Raw genomic sequence first — 15659 nt, 5'->3', positions numbered from 1 at the left:
CTCTTCTCTATTGTCCAGCATGATGCACTAGACCTTCTCTGCCATGGTTGTGAGCCTCTTCTTCATGATGGTTCTCCATATTCTCATCCATGTCTGGTTTAAAATACTCCTCCTCTTCCTCAGCACTAGCAACTCTCTTTCCTCTTGCTTCTCTCCTTAGTCTAAGGAAGGTCCTCTCAGGTTCAGAATCAAAGGAAGTTGAAGCCCCACTTCTTCTACCTGTCATACAACCAACAAGGCACAAGAAAGAAGGAGACAATGCAAGAAGTATTCTTGTCAGAAATGCTGTTAGTGTGAGTGATGCAATATATCAAACAGTTAGTGGGTTAGTGAACTGAATTGTAACAAATAAGAGAACACCACAAACGGGTAAGGGGTAAAGGAAAGAAAATAACTAAAACTGAAAGTAAATCACTCAAACAGAAATTAAATCAAACAAAAGAAAAAAATGCTCAATCTAGTTATCCACCAATTTAATCATTGTTGATACAAAATCAATCCCCGGCAACGGCGCCATAAACTTGATTCAAGCAAACATTGTGAACTTTACATGATTTCATGAGAATTATGAATGAATTTAATGACAAATTGGATAATACATGATCTCATGACTTGGAATAGAGCTTTGATGCACTTTATTTGCTTGATTTCAGGACAAAGGAAGCAAGGAAGAACCACGTTAGTAGCCACGTTAGTCTAATTAACGTGACCACTAATGTAGAATGGGAGCTAGCTTGCAACGTTAATGAGAAAAGTGATCGCCAATAACGCCCTCGAAAGCGATTATAGCCCACGTTAGTTGCCACGTTAATTACGTTAACGTGGAAGCTAACGTGGAAGAGAAGTGAAGCTCCAACGTTAGTGGTAAAAGTGAATGCCACTAACGTTGGAAGAAAGGGCACACTTGGCCACGTTAAGAGTCACGTTAATCACATTAACGTGAACTCTAACGTGGAAGGAACAAGGAATTGCCAACGTTAGTAACACTCACCTTTGTCACTAACGTTGGATTAAGCCACTATTAAGCCACTATTGCCCACGTTAGTTGCCACATTAACTACGTTAACGTGGAAGCTAACGTGGAAGAAGAATTGATGGACCAACGTTAGTGACACTCACCTTTGTCACTAACATTGGAGATGGCAATCACCACCATATTAGTGGTCACGTTAATCTAATTAACGTGAACTCTAGGGAAGGAGGGGCGTTTGGAGCGTTAGTGACAAAGGTAAGTGTCACTAAGGCTCTCGAAGAATAGGCAAGTCCACGTTAAAGGTCACGTTAGCTACTAACGTGAACTCTAACGTGGGAAAAGGGGGCAATAAGCAGCGTTATTGGAAAAGGTGAATGCCAATAACGTTTGCAAAGGACCAAGAGGCAACGTTAGTGGTCACATTAGTGCCACTAACGTTGAAGTTAACGTGAATCAATTTTGGCTTGGAACGTTAGTGAAAAAGGTGATCATCACTAACGTTCTCAAACCCATACTTTCACTTAACGTTAAAACCACTAACGTCCTAACTAACGTCCATGCCTAACTCACACCTTCTCTCCAAGCAGAGCTGAGCCCACTGAAGATTGTAACTGCTTCAACTAAAGATCTAAAGGCCCATATCCAAGACTTGAAGAAGCTAACTAGAAGATCAGAAGAGTAGAATATATAGGAGTACTTTTGAACTAGTGAGGGAGCTTTTGGTATATTGAAGAACTACACTCTGTATATTTTACTTTCCCTGCACTTTCTAGTTTGAGTTTTCAGAATGTACTTTTCATTTACGCTTTCCATTCCCAGAGCTATGAACAACTAAACCCCTTTCATTGGGTTAGGGAGCTCTGTTGTAATTTGATGGATCAATAATAGTTTTCATTATTTTTCTTCTTTCTTTTCTCTTGATTTTAGTAGAAAGCTTTCAATCTTCATCCAATTGGGTAGTTGTCTTGGAAAAGAAGCTATTCATACTTGGATCTCTTCGGAACCTTGGAAGAGGAAGGAAGAGATCATGCTAGAAATGCTTTCTCATGTTGGACCAAATTGGGGTTTGGATGGATATAGTGACATATAATCCTACCAACACTTTGATTTAGGAATACATGTGGTATAACAAGTGACCATACTTCATCTCTTCTCATGAGCAATTAGACCAAGAAATTGGCTATTGATCAAGATTTGAGAGATTGGCTTGCCTAGGAATTGGAATCCAATCACTTAAGATTGCCAAGGATATCAATGAATGCATTGATTGAGAAAGAGATGAGAATGAACTTGATCCGGAGAATACAACATCTCCTAAGCCCAATGAATTCCCCATTTCTGATCTTACCCATTCTCTTTACTTTTTGCCATTTACTTTTATGTTCATTTCCCCAAATCCCCATTTAAGATTCTGCAATTTACTTTCCTCCATTTCCATTTTGCTCTTTATTTCCAGCATTTACAATTTCTGTTATTTACTTTCCTGCCATTTATGTTTCTGCAAATATCAACTCAATTTCTGCTTAGCTCAACTAGAACATTCCTCTGATTAAACTTGCTTGACCAATCAATTCCTGTGGGATTTGACCTCACTCTATTGTTAGTTTTTACTTGACGACAATTCGGTATACTTGCCGAGGGAAATTTGTTAAGAGACAAGTTTCCGTGCATTAAGTTTATGGCACTGTTGCCGGGGATTGATTTTGTATCAACAATAATTAAATTGGTGGATAACTAGATTGAGCATTTTTTTTCTTTTGTTTGATTTAATTTTTGTTTGAGTGATTTACTTTCAGTTTTAGTTATTTTCTTTCCTTTACCCTTTACTCATTTGTGGTGTTCTCTTATTTGTTACAATTTAGTTTACTAACCCACTAACTGTTTGATATATTGCATCACTCACACTAACAGCATTTCTGACAAGAATACTTCCTGTATTTGTCTCCTTCTTGCTTGTGTCTTGTTGGTTGTATGACAGGTAGAAGAAGCGAGGCTTCAACTTTCTTTGATTCTGAACCTGAGAGGACCTTCCTTAGATTAAGGAGGGTAGCAAGAGGAAAGAGAGTTGCTAGTGCTAAGGAAGAGGAGGAGTATTTTGAACTAAACATGGATGAGAATATGGAGAACCATCATGAAGAAGAGGCTCACAACCATGGCAGAGAAGGTCTAGTGCATAATGCTGGACAAGAGAGAAGAGTTTTAGGCTCTTATATAAACCCAAACCCAGGAAACTGTGGAAGTAGCATCCAAAAGCCAACCATATATGGCAATAACTTTGAACTAAAGCCACAGCTCATCACCCTTGTTCAGAACAACTGTTCATTCGGAGGAAGTGTCCAAGAAGACCCCAATCAACATCTAACCACCTTTCTGAGGATATGTGATACTGTGAAGTCTAATGGTGTTCATCCCGACTCCTATAGATTGCTTTTGTTTCCCTTTCACTCAAGGAGAAAGCATCTAAATGGCTGGAATCTTTCCCGAAGGAGAGCTTAACAACCTGGAAAGATGTGGTGAACAAATTCTTGGCGAGATTCTATCCTCCTTAAAGAATCAATAGGTTGAGAGCTGAGGTACAAACCTTCAGGCAACAAGATGGTGAAACTCTCTATGAAGCATGGGAGAGGTTTAAGGACTTGACAAGAAGGTGCCCGCCAAATATATTCAATGAATGGGTGCAGTTACACATTTTCTATGAAGGTCTTTCTTATGAATCAAAGAAGGCAGTAGACCACTCATCCGGGGAGTCTCTGAACAAGAAGAAGACCATTGAAGAAGCCATAGATGTCATTGAGACTGTAGCTGAGAATGACTATTTCTATACTTCTGAAAGAGGCAACACTAGAGGAGTGATGGAGGTAGGCAACGTGGATGCACTGCTGGCTCAAAATAAGATGATCACCAAGCAGCTGGCTGACCTTACTGTTCCGGGGGTTACCTGAAACTGGAGGTCGATCTCGGACAAGATCTTCTGCACTGGTCGGAGATGACGTTTCCGGTTGGCTGGTGGCAGCCGGAGCTGTTGTGTCCGACCTGTTGGACTTGCTGCACTGCTGATCCTCGGTTACCGGAGGGTGGGGGTACCTACAAGAGACTCCGATGCTTAAGTTAGCACGGGTATTATGCAGGTTTTATGTAGAATCAGAGTATGAGTTATACCTGGGTGCTCCAGTGTATTTATAGTGGTGTGGGCTGACCTTTCTGATAAGATAAGTTAGTTATTAGGTCTTATCTTATCTTATTTTGAGTGAAGTCAGCTTATCTTCGAGGGAACCGCCTTTATCTCTATAGGCTTGGACTGCCTTTGGATTTGGGTCGTGTTCCTCTATTCGGGCCCTTTATTAGGCTTTCCTGTTGATTTGGCCGATCTCTTTAAGAAGAGATCAGAGAGTCGGACCTGAAGAGGTCGGTCGCCATGTCGCTAAACATCCCGGGTCGGACAGCTCGACCCAGGGTATGAACAGTGCCCCTGCTTGAGCTCGGTCTTCTGCTTTGAGGTCGAGTTTTTTGACTTCGAACTCCTTATAGCAAAGCCAAACTCGAGCACTTTTGTCGATTCCTTTATTTGTAGAGCTTTTTTGAATGTAGAATGTTTTTCCTCTAAAAGCGCGCGCTTTAATATCGGCGCTTTTGGGAACTGATGCCAGGGCATTTTGGCTAGTTTCACTGACCTTTTCTTTACTGTTTTTAGGATAGTTTCATGCATTTTCTTAGGAAATAAGCTAGTTTTGGGTAGATATTCACTTACACCTTGATTCAAGCATACATTATGCATTTTACATGATTTCATGAGGATTTTGCAAGAGTTTAGTGACAAATTGTATTCTGCATTACGCATGACTTGGATTATAACTTTGATGCACTCTATTACCTGATTTCAGGACCAAAGAAAGCAAGGAATGGGAGGTAACTTGCAAAGTTAATGAGAAAAGTGACTGTCAATGACGCTCTCGAAGCCATCATTACCCACGTTAAGAGTCACGTTAACTAAGTTAACGTGAACTCTAATGTGAAGAAGGGAATTTGAGCCAACGTTAGTGACACTTAACATTATCACTAACGTTGGCCAATGCTCACAAGTGGCTACGTTAGAGTCCACGTTAACTTAGTTAACGTGGCCTCTAACGTTAAAAGGGGGAAAGGAAGCAAATGTTAGTGACATTCAACATTGTCACTAACGTTGGCCTAAGTGCACAATGCCACGTTAACTCCCATGTTAACTTGGTTAACGTGGAAGCTAACGTGAAGAGGCAAGAGTGGTCGACAACGTTAGTGGCACCCAACATTGTCACTAACGTTGGAAGCAACCACACAACCCCAAGTAGCCACGTTAACTTCCACGTTAACTTAGTTAATGTGGAGGCTAACGTGAGAGAAGAAGGTGATGGCCAACGTTAGTGACACTCAACATTGTCACTAACGTTGGAAGGAGCCACACAAGCCACTATGAGCCACGTTAACTCCAACGTTAACTTAGTTAACGTGGAAGCTAACGTGGATGAGGAATGATGAGCCAACGTTAGTGACACTCAACATTGTCACTAACGTTGGGGATGGCTAAGCATGGCCACGTTATAAGCCACGTTAACCTAGTTAACGTGGATTCTAACGTGAGACATGGGGGCACATTGGAACGTTAGTGACAATGTTGAATGTCACTAACGTTCTCGAAGGATGGCAAGACCACGTTAAAGAGCCACGTTAACTAAGTTAACATGGGCTCTAACGTAGGAGCAATAGGGAATTTTCAACGTTATTGGGAAAGTTAAGTCCCAATAACGTGTGCGAAGGACCTAGAGGCAACGTTGGTGGCAACATTTGTGCCACTAACATTGAGGTTAACGTGGCTTTTACTTAGGAACGTTCGTGAGAAAGTTGATTGTCACTAACGTTCTCGAACTCATATTTTCACTAAACGTTAACAACCCTAACGTCCTGAGCTAAAATCTCTGCCCACTTCACACTTTCTCTCTGCAAGTAAAGCCAAGCCCAAATGAAGAAGAGAACTGCTTCAAACTCAAGATCCAAAGGCCCAAGACTTGAAGAGCCAACTAGAAGATGAGAAGAGTAGTATATATAGGAGTAGCTTTAAATTATTTTAGGGAGTTGCTGGGAGTTGGAAAATAGCATAGAACTACTTCCTGTATTTTACTTTCTTTGCTCTTCTAGTTTCCATCATGTATTCTCCATCTTTGTTTTCACTTTCCAGAGCTATGAACAACTAAACCCCTTTCATTGGGTTAGGGAGCTCTGTTGTAATTTGATGGATCAATACTAGTTTTCATTATTCTTCTTCTATCTTTTCTCTTGATTTTACTTGAAAGCTTTCGATCTTCATCCAATTGGGTAGTTATCTTGGAAAAGAAACTATTCATACTTGGATCTCTTCTGAACCTTGGAAGAGGAATGAAGAGATCAAGCTAGAAATGCTTTCTCATGCTGGACCAAATTGGGTTTGGATGGATATGTGACTATAATCCTCTCAATGCTTGATTTGGGAAATGCATGTGGATTAATCAGTGACCATACTTCATCTCTTCTCATGAGCAATTGACCAAGGAATTGGCTATTGATCAAGATTTGAGAGATTGAATTACAAGAAATTGTAATTCAATCACTTAAGATTGCCAAGGAGATCAATGAGTGCATTGATTGAGTAAGAGATGTAAATGAGATTGATCCGGAGAATGCAACATCTCCTAAGCCCAATGAACTCCCCATTTCTGATCTTACCCATTCCCATTTAAGATTCTACAATTTACTTTCTGCCATTTACTTTTCCGCATTTAACTTTCTGCAATTCTCAACTCAATTTCTGATTTGCTCAACTACAATATTCTTCTAATTAAAGTTGCTTGATCAATCAATCCTTGTGGGATTCGACCTCACTCTATTGTGAGTTTTTACTTGACGACAAATTCGGTACACTTGCCGAAGGAAATTTGTTATGAGAAAAGTTTTCCGTGCATCAAGTTTATTGCGCCGTTGCCGGGGATTGATTGTGCATCAACAATGATTAGGTTGGAGGATAACTAGATTGAGCATTTTATTTTTGTTTGATTTAAATTTCTGTTTGAGTTATTTACTTCCTGTTTTAGTTAATTTCTTCCCTTCCCCCTATTTTTTTTTGTTATTTACATTTCATCTCACTAACCCACTAACTGTTTGATATATTGCATCACTCACACTAACAGTAATTCTGACAGATATACTTTCTGCACCTATTCTCTTTGCTTGTACTTGTTGGTTGTATGACAGGGAGAAGAAGCGGGGCTTCAACTTCCTTTGATTCCAAACCTGAGAGAACCTTCCTTAGACTAAGGAGGGAGGCAAGAGACAAACGTGTAGTTGGTGCTGAAGAAGAGGAGGAACACTTTGAGGAATACTTTGAACCAAACATGGAAGAAAACATGGAAAACCATTATGAAGAAGAGGCTCACAACCATGGCGGAAGAGGTCGAGCATATCATACTGGGGAGGATAGAAGAGTTTTAGGCTCTTATATCAATCCAAACCCAGGAAACTGTGGAAGTAGCATTCAAAAGCCAACCATCCATGCCAACAATTTTGAATTGAAGCCACAGCTCATCACCCTTGTGCAGAACAACTGTTTGTTCAGAGGAAGTGTCCAAGAGGACCCAAATCAACATTTAACCACCTTCCTGAAAATATGTGACACAGTGAAGTCTAATGGTGTTCATCCTGACACCTATAGACTGCTTTTATTTCCATTCTCACTAAGGGATAAGGCAGCCAAGTGGCTGGAATCTTTCCTAAGGGAAAGCTTGACAACTTGGGAAGATGTGGTGAACAAATTCTTAGCAAGATTTTACCCTCCTCAAAGAATCAATAGGCTGAGAGCTGAGGTCCAAATCTTCAGGCAACAAGATGGTGAGACTCTATATGAAGCATGGGAGAGGTTTAAAGACCTGACAAGGAGGTGTCCACCTGACATGTTCAACGAATGGGTGCAGCTGCACATTTTCTATGAAGGGCTCTCTTATGAGTCAAAGAAGGCCGCAAACCATTCATCCGGAGGATCTTTGAACAAGAAGAAAACCATTGAGGAGGCTATAGATGTCATTGAAATAGTAGCAGAGAACAACTACTTCTATACTTCCGAAAGAAGGAACACAAGAGGAATAATGGAGCTAAACAATGTAGATGCTCTGTTTGCCCAAAACAAGCTCATTACCCAACAGCTGGCTGACCTCACTAAGAAGATAAAGAGGAACCAAGTAGCAGCAATCTCCACTTCATCAACAACCCAAGAAGGAGTGAATGAAGAAGCAGAGGGTAGTCAGGAGCAAGCCAACTACATTGGGAATTTACCTAGGCAGAACCATGATCCTTACTCCAAGAATTACAACCCTGGATGGAGGAATCACCCAAACTTTGGGTGGGAAAATCAACAAGACCAAAGGCTTGATCAAAGACGCCCAAATCCAAATAATTTCACATCTAGACCATATCAACATCCCAATAACAACACCTCTCCACATTCATATCAAGGCCAGAACAACCCTCCTCAACCTGACCTATCATCATTTGATGAAAGAATCTCAAGGATTGAAAATCTACTTGAAGGCATATGCAAGGATATCAAGACAACAAGGTGTTCAAGGAGGAAGTGCGAGCCAGTTTCAAGAACCAGGGAGACACAATCAAGAGGTTGGAATCTCAGGTAGGATATCTCTCTGAGAAAATTCCCAAACCCATAGATGGATTCCCAAGTGACACAGAGAAGAATCCGAGAGGTAAAACAAAGAAAGTAAGATGAGAAGATTGCAAGATGGTCACTATAAGTGATAAGGAGACTGAGGACAAGCCAAGCAAGCTGTCAGAATAACCTGAAGATACCTCAACAGAGAAGGAGGAAAAAGAATACCAAGAACCAGAAATATCAAAACAGGAGCTGCTGAGACTCTATGCACCTTTTCCCCAACTGCTCAATGGTGCTGTGGAGAAGAGAATATACTCAAGATTTCTTGACTTGTTTGCATCTTTGCATGTGAACATACCATTCATCAATACTATCCAACAAATGCCTGCATATATCAAGTATATGAAGGAGATGCTTCCTAGGAAAAGCTCACTCAAGGGAGGCAAGACTATAGTGATGAACAAGGGGTGCAGTGCCCTCATTCAACCACAGTTGCCTATGAAAAGAAAAGATCCAGGAAGTTTTCATGTCCCCTGTGCCACAGGAGAAACAATGTTTGATAGAGCACTCTCTGATTTGGGAGCAAGCATCAACTTAATGCCCTTAGCCCTGGTGAAGAGACTGCAGATCAATGAGATATTGCCCACAGATGTGGTCATCAGGCTGGCTGACAAAACTCAAAAACAAGCAATAGGGGTGGTGGAAAATGTGTTGTTAAAGGTTGGGAAATACTACCTCCCAACAGACTTTGTCATCTTGGGCATGGAAGAGAGTCACACTCACCCAATCATATTGGGAAGACCATTCCTAGCTACAGCCAGAGCACTCATAGATGTGGAGCGAAGGGAGCTAATATTGAGGATCCATGATGAATAACTCAGCTTCAATGTCTTCAAACTCTCCCAAGAAGCTGACCAAGAAAATAAAGAACCATGCACAGATCGTAATGAGATGCTGACAGAGGAAGCAAACATTGAAGCACAACCAGCCCAACTGGAAAAGCCCTTGGTTGATGAACAAGGAAATAAGCAGCTATCACAGCTCAAGCAAAAGCTGGAGGAACCTAAACCACCAGAAACATGTGAAGACAACAACAAAATTTTCTTAGAAGAAGAAGCCACAAAGAGCAAGGCAACATCAAAAGGGACAAAGAAGAAAGTACCAAGGGGGTGGAGGAACAAGAAGATCCCTACGGAAGACTTCTCTCCAGGAGATAAAGTGATCTCAGCTTACTTCCCAGATATCCCCCCTAATCTCCCGACTGTACCATCTCAGTTACCTAAGGTCTTCACTATTAACAGAGTCCTCTCCTTGAAACATGTGGAGTTCATTGATACAACCAATGGATATAAGTCCAAGGCAAGAGGGGAGGACTTGAAGCATTATCAACATCCCTGATGAAGGAGAAACGTCAAGCTAGTGACGCTAAAGAAGCACTTCATGGGAGGCAACCCATGTTTTATTAGCTTTTAGTAGTAAATAAGTCAATATTCATAAATTTCAACCCAAACTTGGTGACGTTCTTATATTGTAGTATATATAGTGAAGAACATGTTTGGTGTTCAAGGCGTACCAAGAAAGCATGAATGCAACAGAGAGCATGCTAGTCTTGGAGCTTTGAATAGAACTTTTCATCACAGTGCTTCAAATTAAGTTTGGTGTCACCCCATGGTGCCACCAAAATGCATATAAGGATACACAGTTAGTTAGTTAGTTGGAGTTCATGAATAAACAATCTAATCTTTTCTTTTCTTTATTAATTATAGCCGTAAAGGCTAAATTGTCTTTTTGATATTATGTTTGACTTTTCTTATTTTATCTTTATAGGGAAAGGAAAGGAGCATTAAAGGAGATTGATTGGACAATTTAATGAGAAAGGTTCGGCCACTTCATGAAGAGGGCACTATACACGTGCCTCAAGGGGGAATGCATTAGGAATGGTTGCCATGCAACATTGGAGGAAGAACAAACTTGGAAAGCGAACCAACTACATCATAAAGTTGAGAATCCTCGTGCTTACTCCATACACAACCCTATCCGTTCATCCTACACCAACCCCATCAATCCACACCTTTCATCTCTTCTTCACTTCTCTATATAAGTGAATCAAATTCACACCATCTCCACATTCGAAATTCATACCACTTGAACTTCACTTTTTAGCAACCAATTCTTCAACCTCCCACTCTCTAAACCCCACATCTCTTCCCTTCACTACACCCGTTTTGCTTTAACTTCATTCATGGCATCATCAAGTTCCAAGAGGCAGAAGAGGAAGGAACCAACGGAGAACATTCCCTTCGACGAGAAGAGATTCAAGACTGCCTTCCATGAACGAGAATTTGAGCGGATAAAGCTCAAAAAGATACTGCCCGAGTTAACCTTCCAAATCAATGAAGACGAATACCCACAGATTCGGGAGAAGATTGAAGAAAGAGGGTGGCAATTGCTCACCAATCCAGAGGGGAAGATCAATGCAAACCTCATCAAAGAGTTCTATGCAAATGTGGTCAGAGAAGACAAAACCAGGACCCCAACCTTCAAAAGCTATGTAAGAGGAAAGGAGGTAGATTTCAGCCCAAATACTATAATAAGAACTCTTCACCTGAAATCACCACATTTTGATGAGCCTAGCTATCATGCAAGGATAGGTAAAAGCCAAGACAATGATGAGCTCACTGAGATAGTGACTGACATCTGTGTTATAGCAGCGGACTGGGAGAGGTATGGAGATGGGAGACCCCGGTTCATCAAGAGGAGAGACCTCAGCCCAGAAGCCAAGGGGTGGTTTGAACTCGTAAGGAGGTCTATTCTCCCAGCTGCGAATAATTCAGAGGTAAATATTAATCGAGCAACTATGGTACATTGCCTAGTACAAGGTGGAGAAATCAACGTACATGAACTTATAGCTGAGGAAATTCAAGATTCAGCTGAGAAGCTTGAATCAAGTGCCAGGCTTTGGTACCCCAGCACCATTCTCCTATTGTGCACAAAGGCCAAAGTGGTTTTTGAGGATAGTAATCCAGACTGGGTTAACCCAGGGAGGCTAATGACAACCCAGCGTATGGCCTATACCATACTTGCTCAGCAACAAAGAAGGCCACAAATAGGAAAACTAAAAGCAAAGGAAGGAGCCCACCAAGAGGAGTCTCATGAGGAAGAATATACACAGGGAGAGCATCCTTACCCAGCCGATTTGAATATAAATCACCTTCTAAGAGCTATTGAAGATTTGGGGATGAGACATATGGAAGGACAAGAGCAAATATTGAACTGGATGAGCCAACAAGAAGAGTGGAAGAAACAACAAATGGAGCAGCAACAGGAACAATACTCCCAGCTAACTCAAGCCATCCACCAGGTTACTGAGAGGCAAGAACCTCAAGATAAGCTTTGGCAGGAACTCAATCAGCGACAAATAGCCCAGATGAAAACATTCAATGAGTTCACTGTGCTTAATGAAGGATGGCAATTACATCGGGAGGAGTTCTACGTCAACACTCAAGCCAAGTTGAACTACATGTCTAGTAATCTGCATCATCTACACTATGCCATCCCTACATATGATGAGGTCCAAAAGGATTTTGTAGAACAAGATGAAAAGAAGGTGAAACAACAAAAGGAAACACTCAAGAAGAAGATAGAAGATGGTGGTTTCTGGAAGAAGCTGCTTGGAAAAGGCAAGGGAAGTGAAAGCACAAGCAATCAAGAAGGAGAGCATGGACATCCACAAGAGTAAAATGTGGTGGAGTTCCTTCTTTGTTCCATCTTTCTCTATGTTTTAAATAAGGAAGATCTTGTATGAAATAGAACTTGCTTCCATGTTATGTTTAAACCTTTTTCAATTCTGTCTTTTAAGTTTTTGGTATTGAAGAAAGTCTTTGTGTGCTATTCTTTATGTTACTACACCATCTCCTTACTTAATTGTATGTTTGTCCCTTTAAATCAAATGAAAAGAGAATGAGTTGTTTTTAAAAAGACCAGAGTGGAGTTCATAATATGGAAGTGCATTCATGAGTTTTTGGTGTGATCATAAGTTAGCTAAGTTGGTTCAACCACAAGGTGGGAGGACAACTATTTGTCATGAATACCATGCTTGAGACACACCCCATGAGACTAGCTAAATAAGAAGATCCTAATAAGAAAAAAAGGAAAGAACAATCAAAGTTGAGGAATAAAAGAAAAAGACTAAGCAATAAGGCTAGGCACCAATGGTTTTAAATCTTGAAGCATGTGTCTGTGGTGTTCCTGTGTGAGGGATCTACTTGGATGAATAAGCTCTTAGGGGTGCCTTATCACTTGGTAACTTGGGTTAACTAACTCGGGATTATCAGCTGAAAGTCCACTATCAAGAGTAACCCTCACCACAGAACATTTAGTAACCCAAAGAGGTGCTGGACACCAAGGCCTCAAGAAAAGAAAAAGAATAAACTATATGCCTGTGGTGTGCATGTATGGGGGAGAGACTTGAGCAAGTAAGTCCTTAGGGGTGCTTCAACACCTAGCACCTTGAACCAACTGGTTCGGGAGTGTTGGTTGAAAGCTTATTTTAAAGAGTTGCCCCTTTACAGAACACTTAGCCTAAGAACACAAATAAGCCCTGAAATAACAACAAAAGGATCAATAAATAAAAGTTTCATGGGATGCAATCATAGTGAGTATTCTAGGATATGATAAAGGTCTGAAAGCCAGGAATGAACCTAAGTTGCTATGCATGAAACCACCATAAAACCAGGGACATGACTTCCACAAGAATGACTCATTTCTCTTGGTATCCCATTCATCATTCTCTTGTTCCAGTACTTGCTTAGGGACAAGCAAGCTTTAAATTTGGTGTTATGATGCCAGGGCATTTTGGCCAGTTTCACTGACCTTTTCTTTACTATTTTTAGGATAGTTTCATGCATTTTCTTAGGAAATAAGCTAGTTTTGGATAGATATTCACTTACACCTTGATTCAAGCATACATTGTGCATCTTACATGATTTCATGAGGATTTTGCATGAGTTTAGTGACAAATTGTATTCTGCATTACCCATGACTTGGACTAGAACTTTGATGCACTCTATTGCCTGATTTTAGGACCAAAGGAAGCAAGGAATGGGAGGTAACTTGCAAAGTTAATGAGAAAAGTGATTGCCAATGACGCTCTCGAAGCCATCATTACCCACGTTAAGAGTCACGTTAACTAAGTTAACGTGAACTCTAATGTGAAGAAGGGAATTTGAGCCAACGTTAGTGACACTTAACATTATCGCTAACGTTGGCCAATGCTCACAAGTGGCCACGTTAGAGTCCACGTTAACTTAGTTAATGTGGCCTCTAACGTTAAAAGGGGGAAAGGAAGCAAACGTTAGTGACATTCAACATTGTCACTAACGTTGGCCTAAGTGCACAATGCCACGTTAACTTGGTTAACGTGGAAGCTAACGTGAAGAGGCAAGAGTGGTCAACAACGTTAGTGACACCCAACATTGTCACTAACGTTGGAAGCAACCACACAACCCCAAGGAGCCACGTTAACTTCCACGTTAACTTAGTTAACGTGGAGGCTAACGTGAGAGAAGAAGGTGATGGCCAACGTTAGTGACACTCAACATTGTCACTAACGTTGGAAGGAGCCACACAAGCCACTATGAGCCACGTTAACTCCCACGTTAACTTAGTTAACGTGGAAGCTAACGTGGATGAGGAATGATGAGCCAACGTTAGTGACACTCAACATTGTCACTAACGTTGGGGATGGCTAAGCATGGCCACGTTATAAGCCACGTTAACCTAGTTAACATGGATTCTAACGTGAGACATGGGGGCACATTGGAACGTTAGTGACAATGTTGAATGTCACTAACGTTCTCGAAGGATGGCAAGCCCACGTTAAAGAGCCACGTTAACTAAGTTAACGTGGGCTCTAACGTCGGAGCAATGGGGGCTTTTCAATGTTATTGGGAAAGTTAAGTCCCAATAACGTGTGCGAAGGACCTAGAGGCAACGTTGGTGGCAACGTTTGTGCCACTAACGTTGAGGTTAACGTGGCTTTTACTTAGGAACGTTCATGAGAAAGTTGATTGTCACTAACGTTCTCAAACTCATATTTTCGCTAAACGTTAACAACCCTAACGTCCTGAGCTAAAATCTCTGCCCACTTCACACTTTCTCTCTGCAAGTAAAGCCAAGCCCAAATGAAGAAGAGAACTGCTTCAAACTCAAGATCCAAAGGCCCAAGACTTGAAGAGCCAACTAGAAGATGAGAAGAGTAGTATATATAGGAGTAGCTTTAAATTATTTTAGGGAGTTGCTGGGAGTTGGAAAATAGCATAGAACTACTTCCTGTATTTTACTTAATTTGCTCTTCTAGTTTTCATCATGTATTCTCCATCTTTGTTTTCACTTTCCAGAGCTATGAACAACTAAACCCCTTTCATTGGGTTAGGGAGCTCTGTTGTAATTTGATGGATCAATACTAGTTTTCATTATTCTTCTTCTATCTTTTCTCTTGATTTTACTTGAAAGCTTTTGATCTTCATCCAATTGGGTAGTTATCTTGGAAAAGAAACTATTCATACTTGGATCTCTTCTGAACCTTGGAAGAGGAATGAAGAGATCAAGCTAGAAATGCTTTCTCATGCTGGACCAAATTGGGTTTGGATGGATATGTGACTATAATCCTCTCAATGCTTGATTTGGGAAATGCATGTGGTATAATCAGTGACCATACTTCATCTCTTCTCATGAGCAATTGACCAAGGAATTGGCTATTGATCAAGATTTGAGAGATTGAATTACAAGAAATTGTAATTTAATCACTTAAGATTGCCAAGGAGATCAATGAGTGCATTGATTGAGGAAGAGATGTAAATGAGATTGATCCGGAGAATGCAACATCTCCTAGGCCCAATGAACTCCCCATTTCTGATCTTACCCATTCTCTTTAATTTCTGTCATTTACATTTATGAGCAATTCCCCCATTCCCATTTAAGATTCTGCAATTTACTTTTTGCCATTTACTTTCCCGCATTTAA

At 40.8% G+C, this 15659-nt stretch overlaps 2 non-coding genes across 2 annotated transcripts; both read right to left on the bottom strand.

Moving 5' to 3' along the window:
- Nucleotides 1-3531: 3531 nt before the first annotated feature.
- On the bottom strand, nt 3532-3638 carry LOC112745305 (small nucleolar RNA R71). Its single transcript, XR_003173241.1, has one exon. It is a non-coding gene; the product is annotated as a small nucleolar RNA R71 (small nucleolar RNA).
- A 4186-nt stretch (nt 3639-7824) lies between these two features.
- Nucleotides 7825-7928, bottom strand: LOC112745811 (small nucleolar RNA R71). Its single transcript, XR_003173721.1, has one exon. It is a non-coding gene; the product is annotated as a small nucleolar RNA R71 (small nucleolar RNA).
- Between the last annotated feature and the right edge of the window lie 7731 nt (nt 7929-15659).

This window comes from Arachis hypogaea, chromosome 14 (assembly GCF_003086295.3).
Source record: "Arachis hypogaea cultivar Tifrunner chromosome 14, arahy.Tifrunner.gnm2.J5K5, whole genome shotgun sequence".
NCBI classification, from domain to species: Eukaryota; Viridiplantae; Streptophyta; class Magnoliopsida; order Fabales; family Fabaceae; genus Arachis; species Arachis hypogaea.
This window is presented reverse-complemented; position numbering and strand designations above follow the sequence as displayed.